This window comes from Mustela nigripes, chromosome 6 (genome assembly GCF_022355385.1).
Source record: "Mustela nigripes isolate SB6536 chromosome 6, MUSNIG.SB6536, whole genome shotgun sequence".
Taxonomy (NCBI): Eukaryota; Metazoa; Chordata; class Mammalia; order Carnivora; family Mustelidae; genus Mustela; species Mustela nigripes.
Window position 1 is genome coordinate 17,453,052 of NC_081562.1, and position 16,396 is coordinate 17,469,447.

At 45.1% G+C, this 16,396-nt stretch overlaps 1 long non-coding RNA gene and 1 pseudogene across 1 annotated transcript; one reads left to right on the forward strand and one right to left on the reverse strand.

Annotated features, from left to right (window-relative positions):
• Positions 1-9,531: 9,531 nt before the first annotated feature.
• On the reverse strand, positions 9,532-9,947 carry LOC132020240 (small ribosomal subunit protein uS8-like; annotated as a pseudogene).
• A 4,975-nt stretch (positions 9,948-14,922) lies between these two features.
• LOC132020491 (uncharacterized) lies at positions 14,923-16,346 on the forward strand. The gene is made up of 3 exons (XR_009404993.1): positions 14,923-15,035; positions 15,153-15,227; positions 15,570-16,346. It is a non-coding gene; the product is annotated as an uncharacterized LOC132020491 (long non-coding RNA).
• The last annotated feature ends 50 nt before the right edge of the window (positions 16,347-16,396 follow it).

Genomic DNA, 16,396 nt, shown 5'->3' on the forward strand with positions numbered 1-16,396 from the left:
TCCCTGGGCCCTCACCTGCTAGGGAGAACTACTAGCCACAAACAGTCCTGAAAGATAACTATGAAAATGGGATGAGAATGCATTCTAAGCATGATTTAATGAGAATTCTGTAATGCACCAAAAAATAAAAAGGTAAACGTAGACTGACTTGAATATTAAAATGGCAGAACTTTAAACTTCCAGATCAATCCCTCCTCCAAAATTAATATCTTTTTTAAAGATTTTATTTATTTGACAGAGAGAGAGAGATCACAAGTAGGTGGAGAGGCAGGCAGAGAGAAGGGGGAAGCAGGCTCCCTGGCCGGTGCCAGGGCTTCATCCTAGCGCCCTGAGATCATGACCTGAGCCGAAGGCTGAGGTTTAACCCACTGAACCACCCAGGCACCCCTCAAAATGTATGTTTAAAAAACTTTATTGAGGGGCGCCTGGGTGGCTCAATTGGTTGAGTGTCTAGCTTTGGCTCAGGTCATGATCTCAGGGTCCTCGGATTGAGCCCTACATTGGGCTCCTTGCTCCGTGGGGAGCCAGATTTTACCTTTCTCTCTCTTTCTGCCTGCCTCTCTGCCTACTTGTGATCTCTCTCTCTGTGTCAAATAGATCAATAAAATCTTAAAAAAAAAAAATCTTTATTGATAGCAAGCCCGAAGGATTTTGGTTCTGTGATTTCATGCACAAGTGAATTGACAGCTCCAAACGCTAAGCCTTCCAGCATTGGTTCTCTCCTTTGTTAAAGAATAAATAGCAATAATCGCGCCTCAGATAAACCTCATTGGCTACGATACTGCCACTGGTGCCTCTTGTTGAGTTGCCTCTCTTGGTCCCTGCATTGCCCCTAGAACCTTAAGACTTCTCTGGAATTCAACAGTTGACCTGTTCAATCCTATCTAGTTAAGGAAATTTTAAAATGGCCCAAGGCAAATAAGACTCAGCCACCAGAAACACAATCTGGTATCACTGAGAAGAAAAACAAGAAAAGGACAAAGCCATGCTGCACTTTATCTTGCAAATATCTATGTTGCTATTTGCATCAAGCCAGTTGAAAGAGGTTTGGTACGCAAATTACATACGTTCTTACCTACGGTTTTTGTGCAAGAGTCACGAGTGTGCTAGGCAAGGTTTTTCTGAGCATGGTGGTGGTGTGGTATGGGGAGGGATGAGTTAAACTGAAAAACGAGATATGACAGGTGGAGGAAGCAGGGTGAGCCACCGTGCTGCACAACCATGGGGGGGGGGGGTGTCAGTCATTGGAGTCTCGCTGAATGTTGCCCCCTGGGATTGATTGTATAGAGCTCTATGTGTGCCCCTGGACACGGGGCAAACACTCAGTAATGGTTGGTAGAACCTCCAACCTCGCTGAACGGCAAAGGATGGTTTCATCTTCTTTTAAATTCAAATCTAGAGATAAGATAAGTATTGCCTAAAGTGTGGCCCCTAGGCCGGTAGTCCTAGAGAAATGTTTTCCCAGAAAGGGGAAGAGCTGCAAGCCAATTAACCCTCACGGGAATCATAATGCACGTTTTGGTTTTTTTTTCTTTAAAGATTTTATTTACTTGTCAGAGAGAGAGGGAGAGCGAGCAAGCACAGGCAGACAGAATGGCAGACAGAGGCAGAGGGAGATGCAGGCTCCCTGCCGAGCAAGGAGCCCGATGTGGGACTCGATCCCAGGACGCTGGGATCATGACCTGAGCCGAAGGCAGCTGCTTAACCAACTGAGCCACCCAGGCGTCCCTATAGTACAGGCTTTAAAAAGTCCTGCAGTTAAAAGAATTTTTTCTTCCACTTAGTTTTGACCTCAGAATTTCCCATCTCATTTGCGCATAGGATTCTCCTTTCCCTCCCTTTTTGGAAAATATAATATTTCTACAGACACTTAAGAAACGCTCTACCAGAGCATCTCAACGTGTGTAAACTGTGCTCTGTTCACGATCCTCAAATCCAAAATTGAAGGCTGTTTTCTGAGTTTGCCCGTGGGAAAAAAATAATGTTATTCATTTATATATTCATTTAACTAACATTTATGGAGTGTCTATATTGGTCCCTATGCTGGGAATAACAAAAGATGCCCTAGCCTTCCAAGAATTCATGGTGAAGAGAAGACAGAATGCTGAGCAATTACAACACGGCAGGAGAGACTGCGATAGAACGAGCACGTGCTGCCTCACACACGCCATCATTCACGTGGTCCTCCAGAGCCGCTGGGAGGGGCAGGGAGAATCCGCCTGGCCAGGGTGTCTCAAGCTATTTGTGGTGAAGATCCAGCTGGGTTTTGTGATCTTACGATTTATTATAAGTAATAGATATTTGGTCTTCCTAAAACCCTTAGAATTGTTTAAGTAATAAGAGGAGAAAAGCGTCTTGATGTTTGCCACCAAACCCCTTTCAAACACAGCTGAGTTTGTGTCATCGAGTGACTTTTGGAAAGCCCCTAAGGATGGGGGCTGGTTGCCAGGGGAACCAACCAGGTGTTTAGAGAGGTGCGGCTCTCAATGCAGCAACCAGCCACCCCCACCCACCGTCAGAGAGGAGAGAGGGGTGGAGATCGAAGTCAGCCACCAACGGCCAAAGTTTAATCAACCGAGCCTATGTGTAATGAAGCCTTGTAAAAGCCCCAAAGATGTGGGTTTGGAGATCTTCCAGGTAGGTGACCATGTGGAGGTTCTGGAATATTGGTGCCCCTAGGGAGGTCACACCAGCTCTGTGTCCCTTCCCATGTAGCTTGCCCTGTGCTTCTTTTCGCTCAGACGGTCCATCTGTTTCCTTTACAATATCCTCTATGATAAGCTGGTAAATGTCAGTAAATGTTCCTTGAGTTCTGTGAGCAAATTAACTGACCTCAAGGAGGTGGGGTCATGGAAATCTCCAATCTACAGTTCATGGTCAGCAGCACAAGTGACAACACGGACTTCCAACTGACGACTGGAAGGGAGGAGAGATGGTCTTGTGGGACTGAGCTCTGCCCCTGAGGAATCTGACACTATCTACAGGTAAATGGTGTCAGAACTCAGTTGAATTATAGGACACTCAGCTGATGTTGGAGAATTGCTTGTTGAGATTGGAAACACACACACACACACACACAGTGGGGTTTCTCTTTTTCAGTCTACTGTGAATTGATACCTTTGCAAAAATACATTAAAAATGTATTACGAAGTCAGTGTGATACGGCCATAAAGAAAGACGTATAGACTAATGGAACAGAATTGAGAGTCCAGGAATAAACCTTCATGTTTATGGTTAATTGATTTTCTGTTTGTTGTTCCTGTGCCAAAACAGTTCGATGGGGAAGCAGAACTCCTTTCAATAAATGGTGCTGGAACAATTGGATATTTACATGTAAAAGAATGAAGCTGGAACCCTCCTTACAACATGCACAAAAATCAGCTCAATATTGTCCTAAATGCAAAAGCTATTCTATTTTTTTTTTCTTAAGGATTTTATTTATTTATTTGAGAGTGAGCACAAGCACAAGAGAGCACGAGTGGGGGTAGGAAGGAGCAGAGGCAGAGGGGAAGCCGATGCCCACTGAGCAGGGAGCCCGAACAAGACAGGGCTCCATCCCAGGACCTTCACATCATGACCGGAGCTGAATGCTGATGCTTAACCCACTGAGCCATCCAGGTGCCCTAAATGTAAAGGCTACTCTTAGAAGAAAATACAGGAGTAAATTCTGAAACCTTGGGTTAGGCAAGTTCTTCTTAATAGAGCACCAAAAATACTAGAGACAAGAGAGAAAAAATAGATAGCTATATTTCATTAAAATGAAAATCTGTGCTTTGAAGGACACCATCAAGAAAGTGGGGAAAAGGGTGCCTGGGTGGCTAAGTCGTTATGCATCTGCTTTTGGCTCAGGTCATGATCCGAGGGTCCTGGGATCAAGCCCCGCATTGGGCTCCCTGCTTAGCAGGAAGCCTGCTTCTCCCTCTCTCATTCCTCCTGCTTGTGTTCCCTTTCTCGCTGTGTCCCTCTCTGCCAAATAAATAAATAAAATCTTTAAAAAAAAAGAAAAATAAATTTTTAAAAAGTGGGGAAAAAAAACCCCATAGAGTGGAAGACAATATTTGCAAATCTCTTATCTGATAGTAGATCTATACCCAGGATATATAAAGAATTCCTACCACTCAATAATAAAAAGGATAAATAACCCAATTTTTAAAATGGGCAAAGGTCCAAAGAGACATTTCTCGAAACAAGACATACGGAGGGCCAAAGATAGGAGCAGGGTTTAGGAAAACTGATAGGAGACAAGGTATTTCCCCCACGTCTGCAACATCAGGAAACCATTAGCTCCCAGACCTCAAGAAACAAGGAGATGGAATTAATAGTTCCAGAATCTATGGAGAGTAGCAGAAGGAAGGGGCTGCCCAGACAGGAGTGTGCTCTGGTAGGAGGACGCAGCAAACCCGCAGCTTCCAGCAGGAAAGAATGGGGGAAGTAAAAACCCAGCCCCACTCTTCCTGCCTTTGATCTCTTGCTAGGACCTCCCGCATTGGCAAACCTAATCGTGAGTATGAGTTCCACAGTTGGAAGAATGTGGTGGAAACAGGCCTGGGCTGGGTGATTAAGTGATTTAGGGAGTAGGAGGCAGAGGTAACGCATATGCATGGGCTATGGATATGGAAGATTGAAATGAAACAAATATTAAAGTGAGTGGCAGGGAAGGTAGGAACAAAGCATAAGACTGATTTGGATGGGATAACATTCGCTCTCTGAGCACCAAGATGTTCTCCAAGGGGCAGATCCAAGGGGGCAGTTCAGTTTGGGGCAGAAGTGACCCCAAAACTGTTGCATAGGCTGCTGACTTAGCAGGTTTCAAGCTTTGCTTTCAGCCGGAGTCAACAGGCTTTTTCTTAAAGGAACAAGTGGGGAAGTGTTTTAAAGTTCTCCACACAACTCCTCAGTGTCCACAGCCATAGATAACACGTGATGAATCGCGTGGGCGTTTCAACACACCTTTCTTTATAAACACGGGCAGCAGGTCTGCAGGCCCCCGTTTGCCAACCCCTCCCCTGGACTCCTCGGAACGCTGTCATCATTTTGCCTTCAGATGGGTTTGAAGGAGCTCTTCTCCGGTCTGGCTTCCGACAGATGAGCGGCTGGACCTCTTTTGGAGAACCAGCAGTGAATGGGACAGAAGCGTGGGCTTGAATTCCTATGGCGGTGGGAGGAAGAAGGTGCTTGTAACTGACGAGCCGCTAAGAAGGGAGGCGGGACAGGGATTTCCATCTCCAACACCTTGATTTCAAATATTTTCCTGAAAAAATGTTAGTTTAAAGGAAGGTTTCCTTTTCTTGCCGGGAATATACCCTGGTTTGGTGAAATGAAGATGAAATCACGCAAACCTGTCCCTGTCTCACTGTTTGGTCTCATGGAGATGAGGGAACCATCTCATGGGTAACCAGAGGGATGATTATTGAATGTTGGAAATGAAAGGCCAGTTCACAGTCTCTCCCCCTCTGGACTCCTTTCAGTGCATCTCTCATTCTCTGTACTGCCACCTCCCTTGGCTCTCTCTTGGATACGAGCCAGCCTCGTCTCCCTCCTTATAAGCTCTGTAATGATTTCTTGTGCAGTGCGCATCACCCACAACTGTGGTGGAGAGGTGGGTATATATGTTAATCCAGATGAAAGGAGCTAGCGAGCAGCATTGCAAGGGTCAACATTAACTTCTCCTTTGTGGTTATTATTCCTGGAACATTGCTAGGCACAGGGTGCGTTACTCAGGACTTATTTTCTAGGGAGGAAAACCCAACTTGGACTGGCATAGACAACATGTAGAACCCAAAACCAGACCTCGTAGAGACCCTCCTCTGTCTCTCCTCTCTGTGTCTCTCTTTGTGTGCTGCCTCTCCATGGGGCTGGTGGCCAGGCACGTGACAGCCACCAGACCAGCTCCTGTCAGCTTTGATACCAGAGAGAGAGTGACACCTGCTCACCTTGGTGTCAAACTTACAGTCCTGGGTAAGGAAGGGTTTTTATTTGGGGTAGTTGGAGGTCAAACTAGCATCAGTGGACGAAATTCGGGCCTGTCATCAGAGCTCAGTCAGTTTGCATGAGTGCAAGGAATAGTGTTATAGAAGAAAGGGGCTGAGGCAAATGAAAGAAACCATCACCCCCAAGCAACTTAAATTTCTCCCTCCCCACCTCCAATCAAGGTGTTGGAGAGGCCCAATGAAGATATGTGTGCTGCCTCCAAAGACCACATGGGCTGGGTAAGGAGTTCCTAGCCTTTGAGCTAGAAGATCTCAAGAATTTCTTAGCAATTCAGCAAATCAATCTGTGCCATTGACAGTAAGCAAACAAAGGTGGGAGAGTACTTCCCAGGCAACACAATGCTATTTTGCGATTTTGGAAGGATAATCAAAGCGGGGAATGTGCCAAGTGGGGAGGGACATCCTTTCGATTTCATAAAACTCAGCAACTTCTCAGAGTGCGGTCATAAATGCCTTTTAAAAGGACTATCACTCTAGGCTCAGAAAATTCAGTCATGTAAATCCGATCTGTGCTTATATTTTTGTATCTTTTAATTGGGTTGGGCTCTCATTGAACTCCATCAGTGTCAAGTCAAATGTATGGGTGTTGGAATGGTCTCTCGCTTGGAGACAGGAGAAGTATTAGAGTCCTGAGGACAGGTGATCATAACCTCCACAGAACCTGCCAGATAACTTTGTCCAGGTGCTTGTCAGTGGCCAAAGCTTTCCAGGTGGAATTACTTATCATGCAAACCGAGAATAAGCTTAGGTACCCATAAAGCAGGAACATAAAGAAATGAGACCCGGGGCGCCTGGGTCGCTCAGTGGATTAAGCCGCTGCCTTCGGCTCAGGTCATGATCTCCGTGTCCTGGGATCGAGCCCCGCATCGCATCGGGCTCTCTGCTCAGAAGGGAGCCTGCTTCCCCCTCTGTCTCTGCCTGCCTCTCTGCCTACTTGTGATCTCTCTCTCTCTGTCAAATAAAATAAAAATAAAATCTTTAAAAAAAAAAATGAGACCCATGAAATGAGGAAAGAATATTTGGGAGGAAGAATATGATGTTGAAAAACATATCAAGGTGCCCATTTTGGAGAGACCCAGAACTTTTGGGAATTTTATCCATGTATTTTGCAGTGAAGCATCTTTTTTATTTTGAATCACATATGGGAGACGTGGCATCATAATCTTTTTTGGTGCTTAGAGCCACTAAAAGAGCTCATGGGATGCCTGAGTGGCATAGTTGGTTAAGCATCTGCCTTTGGCTCAGGCCATGATCCCAGGTTCTGGGGATGGAGCCCAACATGGGGGCTCCCTGTGCCACTGGAAGCCTGCTTCTCCCTCTGCCTCTGCCTGCCGCTCCCCTGCTTGTCCTTGTGCTCTTGCTCTCTGTCAAATAAATAAATAAAATCTTAAAAGGAAAAAAAAGCTTATTAGGAGCTGTCCTGGACCCAGAGGTGGGAGGGAGGTCTGTGGCCTCCTATTTCCTCCCCTCCAGGGACCTCTCTCGGCAGTTTCTTCCCCTCTGGGGCTCAGCCTGCCTCATCACCCCTTCCTGGTAGGACCATTCCCGAAAGTCCCTATTAAAATTTACTGCCCTTTTATTCCTTCCCCAGGCACCTCTAATCCACAGTGATGATGGTGTTAATGATGACATAGCATATAAATTACTCCCATAACTAGGTAAACTAGATAACCTTTAAAGATGGCAGGATTCCAATGCAATAAAGAAATATTAATAGCTGTTACACTTCCTAAGGAGTCACAGTCATTCTCAGTTTTGATTTTTTTTTTTCAGTTGTCCCCATCTCAATAATTCTAACAATGGTAACAATGGCTAACAATTTGGGGCATTTTTCAATGTTTCGATGTTTCAATTTTCAGGCACTCTTCTAAGCTTTTTTCTAACTCATGCCTCCCCACAAGCCTGAGTTATGTGGTTATCTCCAAAATGGACAAGGAAAGGCATCACTTCACAGATAAGGAGATGAGGCATGCAGAGGTTATGGAGCCTGTGGACGTGAGGTCACCCACCGGTAGCTGATCGCACCAGGATATCATACCAAGGAGTCTAGCTCCAGAATCCTCCATGCGAGTTAGCCAAGCCAACAACTCAAAAGTAAACCATATTTCTTCATTGTTCTTTTTTGGCACAAAAATGTTCTAAGTCTAGAAAAAAAAATGAAACAAGATGAAACCAGAGAGAGAGACAAAAGCTAAGAGACTCTTAATCTTAAGAAACAAACTGTGGATTGCTGGAACAGAGGGGGGTGGAGGGGATGGGGTAACTGGGTGATGGACATTGGGGAGGGTATGAGTAGTAATAAGCACTGGGTATTATATAAGACTGATGAATCACAGACCTGTATCCCTGAAACAAGTAATACATTACATGTTAATTAATTGAACTTAAATTAAAAAAAATATTCTACCTCTAAAATGTATTGCCAGTCCATCTACTATTCTCCATCTCTTTATCTCCAGCACCGCCACCAAAGAAGAAACCACTATAAGATATCATCAAGAAGTGAGTTCTTCCAGAACAGGGTCTTTGTTCCTCTCTGTCTCCCCGGGGCTGGTCGACACATGGTAGACATATAATAAAGATGGACAGCATAAATTATTTCCTAACTGAAATCAAGGAGCATGCATTGAACACCTATTCAGTTTTTCAGAGAAAACTGTTGATTCTCAACAGATTTACTTGCAGGTTTTCCCTTGCAAGTGTTCATATAAATATATAGACTTACAAAATTGGGATCGTATTATGTATCTTTTTGTAGTTTGCTTTGTTCTCAATGTTGTATTCTGAACATCTTTCCATGTTATTAAAAGTTCTTAAACTTTTTAAGTGGTATAACATTCTACTACTTCAGAAACCCAGTTGTATTAGTTCTCTATTTCTATGTAACAAATTACCCCAAAACTCGATGGCTTGAAACAACAAACGATTATTACCTCACAGTTTCTGTGGGGCAGGAACCTGGAGTGGCTTTGGCTCAGGGCTTCTCAAAGAAGCAACCAGGATGCTGGGTGGGCTGCGGTCATCTCAGGGTTCAAACGGGGGAAGAACCACTTCCAAACTTACTTGGCTATTGGCAGAATTCAGTTCCTTGCTGGCTGCTGGTTGGAGACATCAGTTCTTTCTCCCACCATTGGCAGATAGGGGAAGAGACAGACACCTACAGGTATCTGTTTATCATCTATCTGAAGAGAAAATGAGAAAGGGTACTCAAGAAAACTCAGAGTCTTTTTATAATCTAATTGTGTCTGATGTACTCTGTTTATTAGAAGTGAATCAGTTAAGTCCAACCCACACTCTAGGGGAGGGAATTACACAAAAGTGTGAATGCTGAGAGGTGGGGATCACTGGGGGCCATTCTGGAGTCTGCCTACCACATAGTTTTTCCCCAATTTTTTCTACTGCTAACATGCTCTTCTGAATATCTTATTCCCTGCATTACATATTATTTTCTTATGACACATTTATTGACTAGAAGGGTAAGAACTTTTTTAAAGGTTGATTGATTGATTGATTGATTGATTCTTTGGTCCATTGAGGCATTTTATTTGCACGTATGTATCATGTCCCTAGAAAAAGAGTCCCAGGATTTACCCCCTGTGTGTTTTCGTCTTGCCTCTTCATGGTCCATGAGGCCAGCTGAGGTTGTCAGTACAATGAAACCAAACTGGCGGGACGCGAGCAGGTTATTCTGCCCTTTTTCTAGATCTTTCAGTTGTACATCAAATCTGGGGCTGATCACTCCACATTTGTTCAACCTGCCTGTGAGGTTCACAGCAATTTTCCCTGCTCTGTGAGCATCAGTGATTTCAAATTCGCTGTGTAACCGTGCTTCATCATCACCATGAGAAACCGGACAATGACTTTGGAGCATGGCCTAGCAAGAACCAGGCGGTTGCCTCTCTTCTCAGCTTTGTTAATGCTTTTGAGAGCGTCTGCCAAGGCATTCATGCACACCATTATGGCGGCAAGGAAAGATGGCGGAAAGAGCAGATTTATTTACTTATTTTAGAGAGAGCACAGGAGCAGGGTTTGGGGGAGGGGAAGAAGGAGAGGGAGCAAAGTAGACTTCCTGCTGGGTGCGAAGCCCCACATGGGGCTCCATGCCTGGACCCTGAGATCAAGACCTGAGTGGAACAATCAACCACCCAAATGCCCGGAAGGGTAAGAAAGAACATCTCAAAGGCTGCCAATGCCTGCTGACTGATAATTGCTTTCTAGAAAGCTTCTCATCCTCTGTGGATGGGAACACTCATCTCACCACGTCTTCATCATCTTTGTTGTAAAATTCTTTGCTCATTTGAAAGATTTCTTTTTCTTTCAGTTTGCATTTGAAGGTAAGCCTTCCCCCTCCAGACAAGTTTATTAGCCATTTATATTTTTTCTCTTGTGAGTTTTCTATTTTATGTCCTGTACATTTTTTTTTAAGATTTTTATTTATTTATCTGACAGAGAGAGAGACAGCGAGAGAGGAAACACAAGCAGGGGGAGTGAGAGAGGGAGAAGTAGGGAGTAGGGATGTGGGGCTCAGGATCCTGGGATCATGACCTGAGCCTAAGGCAGACTCTTAACCATCTGAGCCAGCCAGGCACCCCTATATTTGTTTATCTATTGAAGATTTAGGGCTTTTCTCATGAATTTGTATGTGTTTCACACATAAAGATATTAACAATGGCCAGAATTTGGGGGGGGATAATGGTTTTACTGAGATATCATTTAGAGACACCACAATCAATTTTAGAACATCTTCATCACCTCAGAAAGAAACCCCATACCCTATAGCTACCACTTCTTACTTTCTCCTCCGCCTTCCATCCCTAAAGGCCCATTAGTCAAATTTCAGTCTCAATGGATTTACCTACTCTGGTGATATATATATATATATATATTTGTTTGACAGAGATCACAAATAGGCAGAGAGACAGAGAGAGGCAGGCGGGGCAGGGGGAGCAGGCTCCTTGCTGAGCAGAGAGCATGATGTGGGGTTTGATCCCAAAACCCTGAGATCATGACATGAGCTGAAGGCAGAGGCTTTAATCCACTGAGCCACCCAGTTGCCCCTATATTTATTTTATTTTTAAAAATATTTATTTATTTATTTGAGAGAGAGAAAGAGAGGGAGAGAGAGACCATGTGGGGGGAGGGGCAGAAGGAGAGAATCTCAAGCAGACTCCCTCTGAGCAGCGAGCCAGAGTTGCCACTTGATCTCACGACCCCGAGATCACAATCCCAGCCAAACCCAAGAGTCAGATGCTCAGCCAACTGAGCCCTGGAGGTGCCCCTATTCTGGGCATTGAATGTGAATAAAATGACCTACTCTGTGATCTTGTGTCTGGTTTCTTTCCCTTTAATAATGTTTTCAAGGTTCATTCACGCTGGAGCACATATCTGAACTTCACTCCTTTCTGTGGCTGAATAATGTTTCATTGTATGGATAGACCACACTCTGTTTATCCATTCATCACTGGATGGACATTTGAGTTATTTCCGTTTCTGGCTATATGAATAATACTGCTATGAACCTTCATGTATGAGTTTTTGTGCAGATATATATTTTTTTCACTTTCCTTGGGTGTATACCTAGGAATTAGAATTGTGGGGTCAGTTAATAATTCTATGTTGAACTGTTTGAGGAACAGCCAGACCCTTTCCCCCAACGGCTGCTGGTACTATAATTCTGCCAGCAGCATAGGAGGGCTCTGATTTCTCCCCATCCTCAACAACACTTGCTACTGTTTATCTTTCTTATTATCGCTAAATTAATGAGTCTGAAGTAGTATCTTATTATGGTTTTCATGTGGATTTCCCTTACGGTCAATGCTGTTGAGCATCTTTTTATGTGCTTGTCGGCCATCTGTATATCTTCTCAGAGAAATGTCAGTTCAGATCCTGTGAATCGGAAGGATTTTTTTGGAGGGATTGGGGCCAGAAGGAACCTGCAGTGGGGCGAGACCGAGACAGAGTGGTAGATTTGGGACTTGGTTCCCCTGCATCCAGCTGTGTGATTTCTGGGTTTCTGCAGCTCTTTGCCTGTTTGCAAGTCTTTAAATGGGGATAATAATAACCCCTATTTCATGAGGTCATTGCGGGGCTGACCTGAGACAACAACACATGTAGGATTTTGCAGAGCACCTGATGCACTGAAAACAAAATGAATGGGAGCTCTTCTCATGGTTTGTAAAGGTAACATGATACGGACTGTGTTTCAGGAAGATTAATCTGGGCATGCTGTTAGAGTAGATTAAAGAGAGATTGCAGACAGGGTCGCCAGTGCAGAGGAGACCGAACAGTTGAAGCAAAAGGACGTTTTCTGGGCTTCTTTCCCTAATAAAGACAAGTTTTCCTCTAGTCCATGGCCTGAGCAGCCCTAGAAACAAGGGATCTTGTTGCTTTCTCAGGTTGATCAAAGATATTTTCAAAACCACTTAATTAACTCACTAATCCAGGGGGAAATAGTGATGAGTATGTTTTGAATATTTTGATTAACACTTCATAATAACTTGGAGAATTTTAAATATGTTTATGAACTGTTTCTCCAGAGAGAGATGACATATCAGGCTTTAGTAATTTCAGGGTCATTTACATTATCAATTAAAATACAGCTTTATCCAATGCCTGCTCATGCATTCAGTTCTATATGGACCTATAGAGCTCCCAGTATGTGCCAGGCACTGTTCTAGCACCATGTATACAGTGGTGAACACAAGGTCTTTGCTCTCAAAGAGTTCATATCTTAATAAGGTGAAATATTAAAAATCTATTCAGTCAACAAATATTTATTGAGTACCTACTATGCGCTCGGGATGCATTGGTGAACAAAATGAGCAAAAATCCTTGTCCTCATAGAACTTACATTCTAATGGGAAGCAATAGAAAATAAGCCATTAGCAAAATAGGTGAGGAAACTCTATACTTTGTAAAAGGTGATAAGTATCATTAGAAAAGAAAATAAAGCAGTTAGGGGAGAATGAGGATAGGGAGCCAGAACTGCGACTTCTAGATCAGGGTCAGCCTCATTGAGAAATGGGTAGAGCTGAGAGAATGAGCTATGTGGATGTCTGAGAGAAGAAGGTACCAGGCAGATGGGACAGTAAATGCACAGGTCGTGAGGCAGGAGCATTCCTATTAGAAATAAGGAGGAGAAGGGGAGTGAACAAAGTAGAGGGAGAGTGGAGAGGGGATAGATCCCATAGGGCCTTGCCCAGTGAAAAGGCCACCATTCATTTCTGAAAGAAACAAATAAAAAGTGCAGAATATATTTCTTGCTAAGCAAAGAACAGCCGCGTTGTAACGCAGAGCCTGTGAACAATGAAATCTGTGGTCGTACGTGGTGTTTTGGAAAGTGTGGGTTCAGAGATTCCCCCTTTTTGAAGCTGGACTGTTTGGGGGAATGAGTCGACCTTTAGCTAAGGAAGCAGGATTACTGGAGTGTGGCTGTCGCTGATTGGCTGACTTTCTGAAGCCGGTCACCGAGTGAGAGGTTGTCCCTGATTGTTGAAAAGATTCTGGTTGTTAACTACGACCAAAGAACAATTAATCGTTTCCTTTGTTCAACTTAGAATGAACACACTTGTCGCCTTCCGCTTTGCAAGCCCACCCTAAAAGCTTTGTCGTTTACTCTGAGGGAACCTGGGGAGGTTCTGGAGGATTTCTGAGCAGAAGCGTGACAGGATCTCATTTACATTTTCAGAGAATCACTCTGGCTGCTGTGTAGGCAAGGGGGGTAGCAGGGAGACAAGTTAGAAGGTCACTGCCGTCATCCTGGCAAGAGGAGAGATATGGCTTGAGCCATGGTGGTAGTCATGGGGGAAAAGGGGAGGGGCCCGCATTTTGGATATATTTACAGACCGTAAATAAACAAGACAATCCAGTTCGGCTGAGTAGATTGGCCTGAAGAGAACAGTGTTTACCTTCACATAAGGTGACATGACTAGATGACATTACAGAGTAACCAGGTGGGGCTACTTTAGGAGGGGTGAGGGAAAGCCTCTTTGAAGAATAAGACCTCAAAGATGAAAAGGAGCCAATTAAGACCTTAAGACAAGAGCCATGTGTGTGTGTGTGTGTGTGTGGCAGAGCCAAGACCAGTGTGTGTTGAAGGTAGAAGGGGGTAAGAATGGAGGTGTAAGTGGGGGAGGGAGAGAAAAGCAGAAGCCAGATCCTTCCAGGCCTCGACTTCAGAGAACGGACAGAGAAGAAAGGGGCAAGAATAGAATCAGGAAGTTGGAAACAGAGACCATTCATTCTATACTAGACGCTACCATCACAGAAATTCTATGAGGCCTCATTAAAGTCATAAAGGAAAATCCAACCCGGAAGTCTTCCTTGTGCCAAGGATCCTGCTTTGTTGTTTGCCGAATTATGGCTCATATAAATAATGGTATAAGTTAAGAGGCAGCTATGATGTGTGGACCAGTAAAAGAGAAGATCACTGATCCTCTAACCTTTAATGAAAAGTCTAGATTAGCCTAGAAGCAATAAAATATCTGAACAGTCAAGAGAAAAAAAGGAAAGTCTGGATTAGTCTAGATAATGTCTTTTCCACAACTAAACTGTGATACATGTCTTCCATCACGGGATCATGAAAAATTGGGGTAACACTTACTGAGGGGCTTCCTGAATGCAGGTGTAAAGGGCACAGAGAACACAGGTTGTCAAGCCGGCCTGACCTGGGATTCAGCAGCAGAGGGGCATGGACTAGGTAGGTCCCTGTCTTCTAGAGTTAGGGCCCCAGAGTAAGGAGAGTGCTTTATCCACCGTTGCCGCCCCGAGGCTCCTGACACAGCCCTTGATAAACAGTGGGAGCTGACAAACCTTGTTGTTGCATCAGAACTGAGCATGTCTGTTAGATCAACAGTACTGAAATAAGAGCATGTGAACTCAGGAAAAGCAGTCAGCGTGCAGCGTTTGGTTCATCATCCAGTGTGTGGATTAGTCATACATCTCTCAATCCTACTACTTCCTTTTTTTATATTTCCTGTCTTTGAGCACATCATTTCACTCTGAAAACTCCACTTGCATGGGTCATCATCAAGGGAGAGGTCCAAGGTAGGCCAGTTTTACCCCTTTTTAGCAAATGACAGTTTAAAGTTTGATGGAGATTGAAATTCATATCATATAAAGGTATTAAGATAGGAGGCCAACTTTTTTTTTTTTTCTTTTTAGGGTTTTCTTTGAGCATTTTCTTTAATTCCAAACAATCCTAAGAAGTAGCGAGCAACTATCAGTCTCATTACAGAGGTGAGGAAACCGCAAGGGAGGGGCAAAGAAATGCGGCCAGGGTCGTCAAACAGTACGAGGGGAGCCGGAATTCAAGTCAGGGTGTCTGATTGCACAGTGGCATTGCTACTTAACTCCTCTTGGAATAACTCGGAGGCTTTCACTTGTCATTGCTTCCTTATTTGCTCTTGAAATGTTAAAATATGCGGAGAAACAGTAGGAGCTCTATAAATAAAACATGGCTATATATTTTTAAATGATTAAAGCTGGAAAGTTTAATGTGGCACCGGGCCACTTGTTTAGTGGAAGTAAAGGGAACGCGATTGCCGGCTCCCGTTGCAGAAATCCTGCCGCCCTTTGCAGCGCGCGGCGGTGTCTGGCTCACAGCCCATCATCTGTGATGGTCGCAGCCCGGGGAAGTCTGACCCACACTGCAGTCAGGAAAAGCCAGCGGGGGTGCCTGGCTGCAGAGGCAAGAACAGGGCATGGAGTCTTGCGGCCCAAATAATCATCTGGTTGGGAAAAGCCACATCTCAGGTAGCGACTGTTGGGGGTGCGGGGCGGGGGCCCTGGAGGGGGACAGGAAACGCAACATTTTAAATTCAGGGTGAAGGCTGGCTCGTCCGACCAACCTGTTAAACCTGAAGGAGAGGGCTGTCTCTTTAGAGGAAATCTGAACGACGAACATCCGAGCTCCGGGACCGAGAGGGAGCCGTTGTGCGTTTGGCAACGTTTACAGGGCACACAAGGAAAACACGAGGTGCTGAAGGCATTCCAGGAGGGAGCCGTCATTCAAATCCACCCGGGAGCTCGAGTGTCGCCCTGGCGGGCGGTTTCTGCCCTTGGTTTCCCCTTCTAAAAAATCGCCGGGCGGGTGAGACGCTTTCACTTGGGGGAGGGAGGGGGCAGCAAAGGGAGGGAAGCCTGAGAAATCACGCTTCGCGGAGGCCCGGGAAAACACCGTGGGAAGAAAACCCGCAGAGACCTCAAGAGCGTGCCCGAGTCCCGGCCCTGGGAAGCCCCCGCCGAGCACAGAGGCCGCTCGCCGCCCCGCGCAGCCTCCGCAGGAGCCGCCCGCTGCCCGCTACCCGCAGCCCGCAGCCCGCAGCCGACTCTGCAGGTTCTCGCAGCCGCGGCCGCTCGGCACACCCGGCGGAGGCGGGGCGGGGCGGGGCCGCGGCCGGGGGCGG